Here is a 15,980-nt window from a genome sequence, read left to right as displayed (position 1 = left end):
CCGACAATTTCTTACAAAACTGAATAAGAAAAAATTAAACTCCGTTTGGCCGGTAATAATGTTATGATTCCAGCACTCTGGTCTGAGGAGGTCCTATTGCAAGGACCGGAGCACTGGAACATAATGCTGGGGAAGGGAGCGGGAATAGAAAATAGCCCCTGGCGCCCTAACTCCGTTGTCTCGCCCGTGCTGTCAGAAATCCCCTGCGAGACTATGGTTGCTTGAGTCCATGGCAGCCGCGTTTGAAAGGTGGATTATGTCTGCCCAACTCCGATGCCCCCTCAGGTCTTAATGGGAGACAAAGGGAAATCCGAGACAGGGTGATGACAAGGGGCCCTCTGACTAAACAACCAGGCCAGGGGCTACAAGCTAACTGAAAAACCCTGAAGTATGTGCGGAAATCCGCCAGGGAAAAGGACAACCAAAATCCACTTGTCCAACACTCCTACCCGGCACCGCCGGATACCAGAGTGGACCTGTGGAAGCGGAACCCTCCGCGAAATGCACCAAAACACAAATAATAAATAATAAAGCGGACAAGCCGCAACACACGGCAAGGCCGCGACTCACGAACACCACTGGATGTTATAAGGTGGTTAGTCAGGACTCCAGGAATAAGATGACAAACTTCCGAGTTCAGAACTTCCAATACTGGAATGACCGGATACAGCAAGACTGGAACAGACTCTCAGCAAACAGAGACAGCATGCAGGAAGCTATTACCGGCGTCTGTGAGAAGCCCTGGGAGTGTATTTAACAAGGAGTCCTCCAATCAGCTGCAAAAAGGCTGATTAGAATAAATGCCGTGCAGCTGCCTTGCTGCCCGGCCAGAGAGCAGGAGAATACATTAACCCTTAAAGCCTAACAACGGGGAACACGGTCCGCCAGTGGCGTCCCCGTTGCTAGGGTCTGTGTGGCTCAGCGCGCCCGGCGTCCAGCGTTGCCAGGGAGCCGGCGGCTGTTCGCATACGGCGTCCCTGGTTGCTAGGTGCCGGGCCGCACCGACGAGCGGACCCCGGCGCCTAACAGGTGCCCCCCGGTCTTAGTGAGAGACAAAGGGAAATCCGAGGCAGGATGATGACAAGAGGACCTCTGACTACAACAGGCCAAGGGCAACAAGCTAACTAACCAAACCTGAAGTATGCGCGGAAAAACCGCCAGATAAAAGGACAACCAAAATCCACTAGTCCGTTACTCCTACCCAGCACCGCTGAATACCAGAGTGGATCTGTGGGAGCGGAATCCTCCGCAAAAGCTCCGAAACACAAATAATAAATAATAAGTAATAAAGCGGCCAAGCCGCAACACATGGCTACGCCGCGACTCACGAACACCACTGGATGTATAACGGTGCTCAGTCAGGACTCTAGGAACAGATGACGACTTCCGAGTGCAGGATAACTGAGGACAGGAACGACCGGATACAGCAGGACTGGACACACTCTCAGCAACAGATACAGCATGCAGGAAGCTATTACCGGCGTCTGTGTGAGGCACTGAAAGAGCATATAAACAGGAGCCCTCCAATCAGCTGCTGACAGGGCTGATTGCATAATTGCCATGCAGCTGCCTTGCTGCACGGCCAGGAAACAGGTGCAAATACTAATTAGATGGACCCAGCAACGGGGAACGCGGTCCGCCAGTGGCGTCCCCGTTGCTAGGGTCCGTGCGGCTCTGTGCGCCCGGCGTCTAGCGTTGCCAGGGAGCCGGCGGCTGTACGCGCACGGCGTCCCTGGTTGCTAGCCGCCGGGCCGCACCGACGAGCGGACCCCGGCGCCTAACAGCTAGATGGGTTTTGGACATAGGAGCCTCGTCCTGTCGTGCACCCTTTCTGATATTTCATCGGGACCGTGCTGTTCTTCGAACTCACCCAGGTTATTTACCTAAGGTGGTGTCATCTTTCTACCTTAACCAAGAGATTGTGGTTCCAGCCATCAAGTCTTCTGGTTTGTCCTCCAAATGAAAGTATTTGGATGTGGGGTGGGCTCTCCATATCTATGTAGACAGGACTGCCTCTATCAGGAGGTAAGATACCCTGTTTGTACTGTTTGGTTTCCACAAACGTGGCTGGCCTGTGAATAAGCAGACCTTGGCCAGATGGATTAGAATGGTGATTGCACAAGCCTATGTGCAGGCTGGACTTTCAGCTCCTGCTGCTATCAGAGCTCATTCTACTCGGTCTGTCGGACCTTCTTGGGCGGCCCGTCATGGCGTGTCCGCTGAACAATTGTGCAAGGCAGCTACGTGGTCCTCAGTGAACACATTCATCAGGTTCTATGCCTTTGATACTTCCACCTCCCAGGATGCTTCCTTTGGATGCCAGTTTCTTGTGCCCGCTACAGTGCGTCCCCTCCCATGAGGAACTGCTTTAGAACATCTTTGATGTTATTCCCTGTGGAATACGTGTACCCCACTGCAGAAAATTTATGGTAGACTTACCATGGTTAAATCTCTTTCTGTGAGGTACACTGGGTTCCACAGAGCGTCCACCCTGACGCACATAGCTTCTTTGGGTTTATAGGACCTTAGTCACTGGTCCCTTCTCCTGTCATCAGAATGTGGTTCTATGTGACTAACATCTACCATCTCTCTTACCTGCTACTGGTTAACAAAACTGAGCTCCAGTGCCTCGAGGCGGGGCTATAGGAGGCGGTGCAGTGCATCCTGGGAACAGTCTAAAGCTTTAACCTGTTGGTGCCTCGGATCAAGATCCAACTTTACACCATGATGTTATTCCCTGTGGAATCCAGTGTACCTCGCAGAAAGATTTAACTATGGTAAGTCTACCATAAATCTCCTTTTTATATTTAATACGTTAGAATACCGGTAACCAACGGAGGGACTGACAGATCTGATCTTCAGACAATGACCATCTAGCGAGGTAGATTAGCCTCACAGCTGCATTAAAAATGGATTGTAGTGGTGAGAGCCTGTGTTTGGGAAGACCGGTCAGGAGACTATTACAATAATGAATGCGGGAAATAATGAGAGCATGTATTACAGTTTTTGCTGTATCTTGTGTAAGATATGGTCATAGGTAATAATGTGTAACACATTATGGTGTGCTGCATAATGTGTAATGGGCATTATAGTGTGTATTGGGCATTACGGTGTGTAATAATGTGTAATGGGCATTACGATGTGAAATAATGTGTAATGGGCATTACGGTGTGTAATAATGTGTAATGGGCATTGCGGTGTGTAATAATGTGTAATGGACATTACGGTGTGCTGCATAATGTGTAATGGGCATTACAGTGTGTAATAATGTGTAATGGGCATTGCGGTGTGTAATAATGTGCAATGGACATTACGGTGTGCTGCATAATGTGTAATGGGTATACAGTGTGTAATAATGTGTAACGGGCATTACGGTGTGTAATAATGTGTAATGGGCATTACGGGTGTGTAATAATGTGTAATGGGCATTACGGTGTGTAATAATGTGTAATGGGCATTACGGTGTGTAATGGGCATTACGGGTGTGTAATAATGTGTAATGGGCATTACGGATTTGTAATAATGTGTAATGGGTATTACGGTGTGTAATAATGTGTAATGGGCATTACAATGTGTAATAATGTGTAATGGGCATTACGGATTTGTAATAATGTGTAATGGACAGAACGGTGTGTAATAATGTGTAATGGGCATTACGGATTTGTAATACTGTGTAATGGACATAACGGTGTGTAATAATGTGTAATAATGTGTAATGGGCATTACGGATTTGTAATAATGTGTAATGGGTATTACGGTGTGTAACATATGTAAGTGAGTCTAGATTCATCACACGTATCAATAACAACAACCAAAACTTAGAATTTACCACTGTATACAGAAAAACGAAGGTAGAATTTTTAGATGTAAACATATTCATCACAGTTAACAAAATACACACCAACACGTTCAACAAACCAGTGGACGTCAATAGCTTCATGCTAACCTCCGACTGCCACCACCCAAACTGGTTGAACAGTGTCCCAGTAGGCCAGTTCAAGAGACTCAGGAGGAACTGCTCCCGAGTCAGCAATTATGAGACACAAGGACAAGAACTAAGTTTAAAATTTAGAGAGAAACAGTACGATACAGAAAAGGTACAGACAGCATATACCATGGGTAAGGGAAATGATAGACCTCCCCCCTACAATACAAAAAGAGACCAGAACAGAAAACAGACAAAGAGATCCTTTTCATAACACAATACACAAAACAAGCAAATCAGATTAAAAAAATTATAAACAAACATTGGCCGATACTTCAAGATGACACACTAGCAGATATCATACCTCCAAAACTAAAAGTAGTGTTCCTGAAAGCACCAGACATTAAGAAGAAGCTGGTACACAGCCACGTACCACCAAAACAAACTACTATAGATGGAACACATAAGAAGGGGACTTCTACCACTAAGGGACCTGCATGGGCTGCAAGACAACAAAAGCTAGAAGCACCACACCTACCCAAACAGTAATGTCTGTTTCACATTCCACAACATGTAACACACAGGACAACTTACCGTGCCACAGCAAGGGCATCATATATATGTTAGAGTGTCCCTGCCCGCAACAATACATAGGAAGGACTATACGACGACTCAAAATGAGAATAAACAAACATACAGAATATTAAAAAAAAGGTTTGGAAGAACATTCACTTTCCTTACATTACAAAGAACATCATGAATCAGATCCCACACTACTTAAGGTCACAGGGCTGAAGGAGGGTAAGAAAACCTGGAGAGGGGGTGACTACATACACAACATCAACAGGGAGGAACTGCATATGATAATCCACATGGTGACCCGAACACCCAAATGCCTAAACCAGGACAATGAAGTACGATCCATAATTTATATATGAAGATAATATATTTACATCCTGGGATCAAACACTCTCTCTAAGCCCACTTGTATCCAAGTAACTATATTTATAACAACTAGGTAACACCTTTCTGATAGGAATAATACATTTATACAGAATACAGGCACAAGATGAGACTATTTTATTCCATTCACACTTATTGGAGAAACATAATATAGTCTTCTGTTACATAGTCACATGCAATGTTCAAAACAAACTGCAAGAACACCGGGGATTTATGTGTAACATGTGACATCTAGTAGCAAACAGTTTAAGCCATTTACTTGTATCAAGAAATTTTACTGTTATCAAGAAATCTGCAACACTAAACTAACTGAACAACCAATCCACAGAAGGACCATTGATTGACATCTAGAAAAAACAATCACAATCCAAGTATGAATAACCAATCCACAGAAGAACCATTGAATGACATCTAGAAAACCCAATCACAATCCAAGTATGAATAACCAATTTACAGAAGAACCATTGATTGACATGTAGAAAAAACAATCACAATCCAAGTATGAATAACCAATCCACAGAACCATTGATTGACATCTAGAAAAACCAATCACAATCAAAGTATGAATAACCAATCCACTAAAGAACTATTGATTGACATCTAGAAAAACCAATCACAATCTAAGAATGAACTACCGACAGTAAATGCTCCCACACACAAGATGGCTACTTAACCCCACTTATGCCAGAGAACAGTGAATCACACAGACTCCCAGAGGAAGGCCAGCAAGCTGAAACATGTTGGAGATACAGACACAAAGTCACCCAGAAGAACAGATATTAAGGACACTGATACTCCTAAGAAGCCCCGGTGCTGGGTGCATAAAAATGGTACCAGGACAGCAAGGAACATCGCAAGCGAGAAGGACAGATGGATGGCATCCAAAGGAGAACAAAAGGTGAGTCCCTGCAAGTGAGGGGGGTGTCCAGCAAAAGGTTCTGCAGAGCCCGAGCCAGCACAATCCCTCCCCAGGCAACAACGAGCCAGGTACAGGATGCAAGCTCCCGGGGAAGTCTGGAACAAGACCAACCGAGGACGCAGGCACGGCAGCCAGAGCAGAGTCAGCCGGAGCCCCTGTGTTCATCCTGAACAATGCCCAAATCCCACCGTCTAAGATGAACGGCCGCAATGGTAGCGCTCAAGACTACACAGACTTGTAGCCACTGTAGAGACACGGGTCTCCGGTCTCTACCACCGATAGTGATCATTGGATATCTCATTCATCTCCGCATTAGATGCTGAGTGCACGGAACTTTCACATGAACTGAATGATTTTGCACCACAGTACTTTATATAATTGATTCATGTAATAGTGATTTCTGCATTAATACACTGTATATGTATGCCTCCTCCATTTCATATCATCATAAGTAAAGGTTCCAGAACCGGTTCAGGATATTAAACACACAATATAGTGACCACACCCGGCGCTACTAGTTTCACCCAACAAGGATAAATCTTCTTGGTAGCTTACTTTTTTAGTAACAATGTTTTACATTTGTTGTCATGAATTCATTTCAAAGAAGACACATGTCTGAAAGAGTAAGACATACACAACATAGTGCAACCAATTTTGATGGTAGATGGAAGGGCTATTTATTTGTTCAACTCACATAGATATGGATAAATATAGCATATCATCCACCAGATGGTATTGGTTCTCAGCTCTCATGAAAACTTCAGTGCAGTATTGGAAATCATCCACTAGATGGCATAGGACGCCCAGAGCCACAGATGTACTGGGAACTTAAAATAATATAGATATGGTGCAGTATGTACAACCATAAAACAGTTTTATTTTGACAAAAACACACTTACATAAAACAAGTAGTTTAAAAGCATATATCACCCATCAGTGATTAGTACCGGATACCAGGGTCCAAACAGAGTCAGCTGAAACAGTGTCCTGGACAGTGCTCCGGATCCGATTAAGCACAAGGTTCTGTCGATCCGGAGCACTGTCCAGGACACTGTTTCAGCTGACTCTGTTTGGACCCTGGTATCCGGTACTAATCACTGATGGGTGATATATGCTTTTAAACTACTTGTTTTATGTAAGTGTGTTTTTGTCAAAATAAAACTGTTTTATGGTTGTACATACTGCACCATATCTATATTATTTTAAGTTCCCAGTACATCTGTGGCTCTGGGCGTCCTATGCCATCTAGTGGATGATTTCCAATACTGCACTGAAGTTTTCATGAGAGCTGAGAACCAATACCATCTGGTGGATGATATGCTATATTTATCCATATCTATGTGAGTTGAACAAATAAATAGCCCTTCCATCTACCATCAAAATTGGTTGCACTATGTTGTGTATGTCTTACTCTTTTAGACATGTGTCTTCTTTGAAATGAATTCATGACAACAAATGTAAAACATTGTTACTAAAAAAGTAAGCTACCAAGAAGATTTATCCTTGTTGGGTGAAACTAGTAGCGCCGGGTGTGGTCACCATATTGTGTGTTTGGTTCTTGTGTGGGGTCTTGGTGAAGGCTCATTTGTACCACATAGGCTGCCACTATTAAGTTTTAGCGCAGATCAAACTACACTATTCTACTTCGGTTCAGGATATTGCATTTCATTGGCAGATGTCATTCATTACACAACAAAGGCTTTAACAAGCCACACTACCGGCATCAGACACCGAGGGGTGATAGCGCAGTTAGATTAATAAACCAACCTGGTTCCGGTATGAATGGTCGACCATGTTATGGTCGACAGTCATTAGGTCGACCTCTATTGGTCGATATTGACATGGACACAAGGTCGACACATGAGAATGGTCGGCACATGAAAGGATGACACATGAAAAGGTCGACATGAGTTTTTTAACTTTTTGGTGTTGTTTTTTGCGTAAAGTGACGGGGAACCCCAATTAGTGCACCGCTTCCCCTCGCATGGCTCGCTTTGCTCGCCATGCTTTGGGCATTTACCATCGACCTAATGACTGTCGACCATAACATGGTCGACCATCAGAACGGATACCAACCAACCTTATCCCAAGTATTATCTCACACGCCTCAACAAGAGAGTCGTCATTTGTGAATGAGGTAGCATCAAGAACCAGACTCTTGTAGATCTTCTTTTGATCCTCCTTCATCAGTCGCATTTCCGCCATGATGTAAGTGCTACACGATTGCTCCAAGTCTGGGAACCTATTAAGAACCTCCTCGGTGAGAGTAAAAAACTGTTGTGAGCTTGGCTAGGCAGAAGTGGGTTTCCGGATGACCTCCACTGTTTCAGGGGTCGTGGCTGTTGGGTTCGGTGGTCCACTTCAGTTGTCTCGCTCATGTAAGGCTTCACTTCCAGCTTCGGTGTAATATCCTGCAATATAAAACAAAAATGAACTCTATGTAAAAATGTGTGTGTACAATACAATACAAATGTGGATGTACTTACCAGATCCAGACTCTCCGATGCCTCCTCTTCCACAAGAGTGGGAGAATCCGGATCCAGATGACACTGTGACCTTATCCTCGTCTCTTGCTCCAAAGTGATTTTCATGAGGTCATAGTACCACAGTGTTGGCTTGTAAACCTCATCTGTCCCGGCTCCTGAACGTTGCAATTCCATGTACTTCTTGTGCTCCTATAAAAACACTGTTCACTGTTCCGGGCTCTACTGTATCTGATCAGCTGGTCATATGCCTGATTCCTCTGTGTCCTGTTGGCATAGTCCACACTTATTACACACCACAGGCACTCGTTCTTGTGATACAATTCAATGAATCCAGACCAGAATTTGTGATTTTCCTCTGCTGAAACATCTGTGGGAAAAATATTAAACACAATTTAACTACAAAGCACAAGTGTAATGTACACACCTGTGTCATACAACCTGTATAGTAACGCACAAACAGCAACTTGAATTATGAGCACCCAGCGGAAAATAGAAACCCATCTCCAGCACCGTTACACATTATTACACACCGTAATCCCCATTACACATTATTACACACCGTAATGCCCATTACACATTACACACTAATGCCCATTACACATTTACACACCATAATGCCCATTACACATTATTACACACTGTAATGCCCCTTGCACATTATTACACACCGTAATGACCATTACACACTATTACACACCGTAATGCCCATTACACATTATTACACACCATAATGCCCTTTACACATTATTACACACTGTAATGCCCATTACACATTATTACACACTGTAATGCCCCTTACACATTATTACACACCGTAATGACCATTACACATTATTACATACCGTAATGCCCATTACACATTATTACTCACCGTAATGCCCAATACACATTATTACACACCGTAATCCCCATTACACATTATTACACACTGTAATGCCCCTTACACATTATTACACACCGTAATGACCATTACACACTATTACACACCGTAATGCCCATTACACATTATTACACACCATAATGCCCCTTACACATTATTACACATTATTACACACCATAATGCCCATTACACATTATTACACACCGTAATGCTCATTACACTTTATTACACACCATAATTTCCATTACACATTATTACAGACTGTAATACCCATTACACATTATTACACACCATAATGCCCATTACACATTATTATTATTAGATATAAGCGGGTTCGGTTCCCTGAGAACTGAACCCCCAGAACTTCACGCTCTGAGCCTGGATCCGAGTCTGGCTCGGGACTTCCAGCCAGACTTGGAAACCAGAATGAGGCAAAACATCATCATCCCACTGTCAGATTCTAGCGGGATTTGGATTCCATATAAACAGCCACATGTCTCTGCCATTTTCACCACAGACTTGGAGAGTGAGGGAGACAGACCTCTGTCTCTCTCTGTGGGTGGTGGCATTGGGTGGGGTTAGTGTGTGCTCTGTAGGGGTGCTGCTGCAGTCACTGTGGTGTACCTGTGCTGTGTTAGGGGTGCTGTCCTGGCTGTCACTGGTGTTTCATGTGCTGCAGCTGTACATGGGTGTTGCTGTCCTGGCTGTCACTGTGTTGTACAGGGTGCAGGGGCACTGTCCTCCTGTATGCTGGAAAATATAGGGGTGCTGCTGTTCAAATAACATTACACTGGCCCTGTATGCTATCAAAATTCAGGGGTGCAGTTGCTAAAAATTAAAAGCCCACTGCTCCCGTATGCTGTTGTTATGCACACCAGTGCCTGCAGGAATGTACTGGTGTCAGAACTGTTATGCACTCCAGTGCCTGCAGGAATGTACTGGTGTTTGAACTGTTATGCACACCAGTGCCTGCAGGAATGTACTGGTGTCTGAACGGATAGATATGCAAAACAAATGAACTCACAGACAGACTGGGGAATATGACATTACGTACACAGAAGGTGATAGGGTAACAAAATACACACAAAGTGAACAGAGAAGCCCAGAGGCTAAGGAACTGGGTGTCTCCCTAGTATTAGTAATGCTCAGATGGGAAAAGCAAGATGTTGTGTTTTAATACGTAGAGAACCCGAAATGCTGTTGCTAAGGGCAACAGCAAAACCCTAAAGGGTTACCAACGGGTGTGGCAGTAAACTCCTTGGTCAGAGATGGAATGATAGACACAAGGAGAGTCTCCGCAATCCTAATTCTCACTTGCAGTGCACAGGTTCAGCTTACTGCCACTAAGCTGACACCTGAACACCTTGCACAGTGAGACAGAATTTAGGCAGGCAAGTCTTAGAATACAGCCGCAAACTTGCTAAGTTCACAGAGTAGTAAAAGAACCCCAGCAAGCTAAACGACTGACTCCAGTCTTACTGCTAGGTCTGGATTGGCAGAGTGTAGTACCAAATCCCCAGGCCTATTTGCAGTAAGCAACAACAAATACAAAGCTACACAGTACTGACTAACTTTCAGGAACTGACTAACCAACAAAGATTCAGCAGCATCTGCTTAACCTGAGAAGAGGCCTTATAAAGCAGGTGCTGTCCACGCCCCACTCAGACCTCACAGACTGTGAGCACAAATACCAGCACCGGATCCCCTGCCGTGCACAGAGCCTGTAACCACTGCACAGCAAAAGACCCGAACCGGAGTATCAGCTGCGCTCAGGTTACTCCGCTAGCACTTGTCTCCCGGTTGCCATGACGACGTGGCAGCACAGGGCAGGAGACCCTAACAGTACCCCCCCTCTGACGAGGGGTCAAAGAACCCCTACCACCGGGTTTATCGGGGAACTGCGAGAAGAAAGAGCGTATCAGTCTGGGGGCATGAAGATCACAACTGCGCACCCACGACTGCTCCTCCGGGCCATACCCCTTCCAGTGCACCAAAAATGACAGCTGACCCCGAACCATCTTGGAGTCAAGAATCCTTTCAACAACAAACTCCCTCTGGCCACGTATCAGAAGAGGGGAAGGTCTTCCACTGGAAGAAGGAATACTAATCGCCCGTTTCAAAAGGGAACAATGAAATGTTTTATTGATACCCAAAGAACGGGGAAGATCTAACTGAAATGCCACCGGATTGATAACCCTGGTGATCTTATAAGGGCCGATGAACCGGGGGCCTAACTTATGAGATGGCTGTCTCAACTTCAAATTCTTGGTAGACAACCAGACGAAGTCTCCTAATTTGAAGCTGCAGGGTCTTTTTCGCTTATCAAAAACCCTTTTGGTCACTAATGACACAGACACAAGGGCTTTCTTCACTTTCCGCCAAATACCTCTAAGGACCGAAACCACAGAGGAACCACCAGGCGTGGAGTCCAGGGGGTCAAAAGAATTGGCCTTAGGAAGATGCCCATACACACAAAGAAAGGGAGAGATCCCTGTAGCAGAGTGAGCCGAGTTGTTATAGGCAAACTCCGCCATGGACAGATGAGCAACCCAGTCAGTTTGACACTTGGAGACATAACACCTGAGGAACTGCTCCAAGGACTGGTTCACCCTTTCAGTCTGCCCATTAGACTGCGGATGGTAGCCTGACGACAAGCTGACAGAAATCTGGAGATCGGAACAAAATGCCCTCCAGAATTTGGCCACAAACTGGGATCCGCGGTCAGAGACCACATCAAGTGGCAACCCGTGGAGACGCACAACATGCAGCATAAATAATTCAGACAGGCGTCTGGTCGATGGCAGCCCAACCAGTGGAACGAAGTGCGCCATCTTCTAAAACCTGTCAACGACAACCCAGATGGCTGTCATCCCCGAGGATTTGGGCAAGTCCACCACAAAATCCATTGAAATGTGGGTCCATGGCTTAGATGGGATAGAGAGTGGATGTAATGGGCCAACAGGAACCCCTCTAGGAGTCTTATTTCGGGCACAGATGTCACATGCCCAAACCCACTGATCCACATCCTTAGCCACCGAGGGCCACCACACCGCCCTAGATAGCAACTCCCGAGTTCTGGCAATACCCGGGTGACCTGCCAACTTCTTGGCATGAAATTCCAGGAACACTCGCTGTCTTAACCTAGGAGGCACAAACAAAAGAACTACCGGAAGGTCTGGAGGAGCCTGCTCCTGTGCTCTAAGGACTAATGATAAGAGGTCCTGGGTAATGCCCACTTTAATACATGATGGGGACACAATGGGCAACTGCTCCTCTGTGGTCTCCTGGATTGGAGCAAAACTCTGCGAGAGCGCATCAGCCTTGATGTTTTTTGACCCAGGGCGATATGTTATCAAAAAATTAAAGCGAGCAAAAAACAAAGCCCATCGTGCCTGCCTGGCATTGAGACGCTTCGCTGACTCTAAATATGCCAGATTCTTATGGTCGGTGAGAACTGAGACCACAAACTTAGCCCCCTCAAGCCAGTGTCTCCACTCCTCGAGTGCATCCTTAATCGCCAACAATTCCCGGTTACCCACGTCATAATTCATCTCGGCAGGCGAAAATTTACGGGAAAAGTAAGCACAGGGATGAAGGCGATTATCAGACACTCCCATCTGAGAAAGCACTGCCCCAATACCCATCTCAGAGGCATCCACCTCCACCACAAAAGGACGCTCTGGATCTGGGTGTCGCAGCACCTTGGCTGATACAAATGCCCTTTTGAGACGGGCAAAAGCCGCTTTAGCCTCACAAGACCAGTGAGCAACATCCGCCCCTTTCTTAGTGAGTGCCACCAAGGGCGCCACTATAGACGAAAATCCAGCGATAAATCGTCTATAAAAATTCGCAAAGCCCAGGAAACGCTGAAGCGCCTTCAAACTAGTGGGCTACACCCAATCCAGGACTGCCTGTACCTTGGAACCCTCCATTTGGAAACCTTCTGGGGAGATAATATATCCTAGAAATGCGATTTGCTGAACTTCAAATTCGCACTTCTCCAGCTTTGCCCCAAGCCGGTGGTCTCTAAGTTTCTGGAGGACTAAGCGTACATGCTTCCGATGTTCCTCCAGGGAATGGGAGAAGATTAGGATGTCATCTAAGTATACAACTAAGAATCTATCCAAATATTCCCTGAGCACATCATTCATGAAATCCTGGAAGACTGCTGGGGCATTACAGAGCCCAAAAGGCATCACCAAATATTCATAATGCCCTGAGTGGGTATTAAAGGCAGTCTTCCATTCATCCCCCTCTCTTATTCGGATTAGATTGTACGCCCCGCGTAGGTCAATCTTAGAAAAAATGGTGGCAGTAAGAAGCTGGTCAAACAAGACCGAAATGAGGGGCAGTGGGTATGAGTTTTTAATCGTGATACGGTTCAATTCCCTGAAGTCGATGCAGGGTCGCAACGAACCGTCCTTTTTACCCACGAAGAAGAACCCCGACCCAACTGGAGACTGTGAAGGTCTGATAAATCCCTTAGCCAAGTTCTCCTAGTTGTACTCTGCCATAGCCTGAGTCTCATGACGTGACAGGGAGTACAACCTGCTCTTGGGAAGCTTAGCATTTGGCAACAAATCAATGGCATAGTCATAGGGGCGATGGGGAGGTAGTACCTCTTCAACTTTTTTGGAGAACACGTCCGCAAAATCTGCATAACACCCTGGCAATCCTGGCAAACTTAGCTGCGAGAGCCTGACTGGAAGGCTCAAGCGACTCCTGAAACAATCAGTACCCCAACTAAGAATCTCCCCAGAGACCCAGTCAAATTGAGGATTGTGGGCCCTTAACCAGGGTAACCCCAACACCAATGGGGCAAAAGTACAGACAGTCACATAAAAGGACAATTTTTCAGAGTGTGTGGCTCCAATAAACAAAGAAATCTGGCTAGTGCAAGAGGTAATTTTACCTTGGGATAATGGTTCCCCGTTTAACCCACAAATCTCAATTTCCGATGCCAAGGGTACTAAGGGAACAGAGTGTTTCAGGGCGAATTGGCGGTCCATAAAAACCCCGTCGGCCCCACTGTCCACAAAGGCCTCAGTCTTGACAGTTTGACCGAGGATCTTCAAGGTCACCGGAATGATAAAAGTCTTCTTGGGAAATTCTGACTTCTGGCCTGACAGGATATTTCCCATCACCCTCAGGCCCTGAAGTTTTCCGGCTTTTCTGGGCATGATACTACCACATGACCTTTATTCCCACAGTACAAACACAACCCCTGCTGTCTCCTCCGCGTCTTCTCACGCGAGGAGAGGCGGGTAGCCCCAATCTGCATAGGATCCTCGGAAAATTCCTCAGAGTCTGAGGTTCCCTTGGGAAAGAAGGAAACCTCAGTCTCCCTTTCAAGCCTACGCTCTCTCAGCCGTCTATCCACCCGGATGGATAACTGCATGAGCATATCCAAGCTATCAGGCAAGGGATATTGTACCAGTTGGTCCTTTATCTGGTTAGAAAGACCTCTTCGGTACTGGTGTCTCAGGGCTGGGTCATTCCACTGGGTATCATGGGCCAACCTCCGAAACTCCGTACAGTAAACCTCAACTGGCTTTCGCCCTTGCTTATGGATCGAAATCTGAGCCTCGGCTGAGGCCGTCTTGTCAGGGTCATCATACAACATGCCCAGTGCCGTAAAAAAAGCATCAACACTTTTAAGCGACGGACAGTCAGGCTGCAACCCATATGCCCAGACCTGTGGGTCTCCTTGTAGCAAGGAAATCACTATGCCCACCCGCTGAATCTCCAACCCAGAAGACTGAGGCCTAAGCCGGAAGTATAGCTTGCAGCTCTCCTTGAAACAAAAGAACTGCGAGCGATCTCCAGAAAAACGATCGGGGAGATTTACTTTCGGCTCCTTAACCCCTGAAGGTGCTGCTGCTGCGGGAGCTCCGCCAGCGGCCTGGGAGGTGTGCATTTTAATGGACAAATCATTAAATTGTCGAGTCAGGACCTGCACCTGATCGACCACCTGTTGCAACGTATTTTGAGGGGTATGCTCCATATTCCCACAAAATTTCAACAGGAGTATTAGGCTACTGAATATGTTATGCACACCAGTGCCTGCAGGAATGCACTGGTGTCAGAACTGTTATGCACTCCAGTGCCTGCAGGAATGTACTGGTGTTTGAACTGTTATGCACACCAGTGCCTGCAGGAATGTACTGGTGTCTGAACGGATAGGTATGCAAAACAAATGAACTCACAGACAGACTGGGGAATATGACATTACGTACACAGAAGGTGATAGGGTAACAAAATACACACAAAGTGAACAGAGAAGCCCAGAGGCTAAGGAACTGGGTGTCTCCCTAGTATTAGTAATGCTCAGATGGGAAAAGCAAGATGTTGTGTTTTAATACGTAGAGAACCCGAAATGCTGTTGCTAAGGGCAACAGCAAAACCCTAAAGGGTTACCAACGGGTGTGGCAGTAAACTCCTTGGTCAGAGATGGAATGATAGACACAAGGAGAGTCTCCGCAATCCTAATTCTCACTTGCAGTGCACAGGTTCAGCTTACTGCCACTAAGCTGACACCTGAACACCTTGCACAGTGAGACAGAATTTAGGCAGGCAAGTCTTAGAATACAGCCGCAAACTTGCTAAGTTCACAGAGTAGTAAAAGAAACCCAGCATGCTAAACGACTGACTCCAGTCTTACTGCTAGGTCTGGATTGGCAGAGTGTAGTACCAAATCCCCAGGCCTATTTGCAGTAAGCAACAACAAATACAAAGCTACACAGTACTGGCTAACTTTTAGGAACTGACTAACCAACAAAGATTCAGCAGCATCTGCTTAACCTGAGA

The sequence above is a fragment of the Pseudophryne corroboree genome (assembly GCF_028390025.1).
Source record: "Pseudophryne corroboree isolate aPseCor3 chromosome 3 unlocalized genomic scaffold, aPseCor3.hap2 SUPER_3_unloc_7, whole genome shotgun sequence".
Lineage (NCBI taxonomy): Eukaryota > Metazoa > Chordata > Amphibia > Anura > Myobatrachidae > Pseudophryne > Pseudophryne corroboree.
This window is presented reverse-complemented; position numbering follows the sequence as displayed.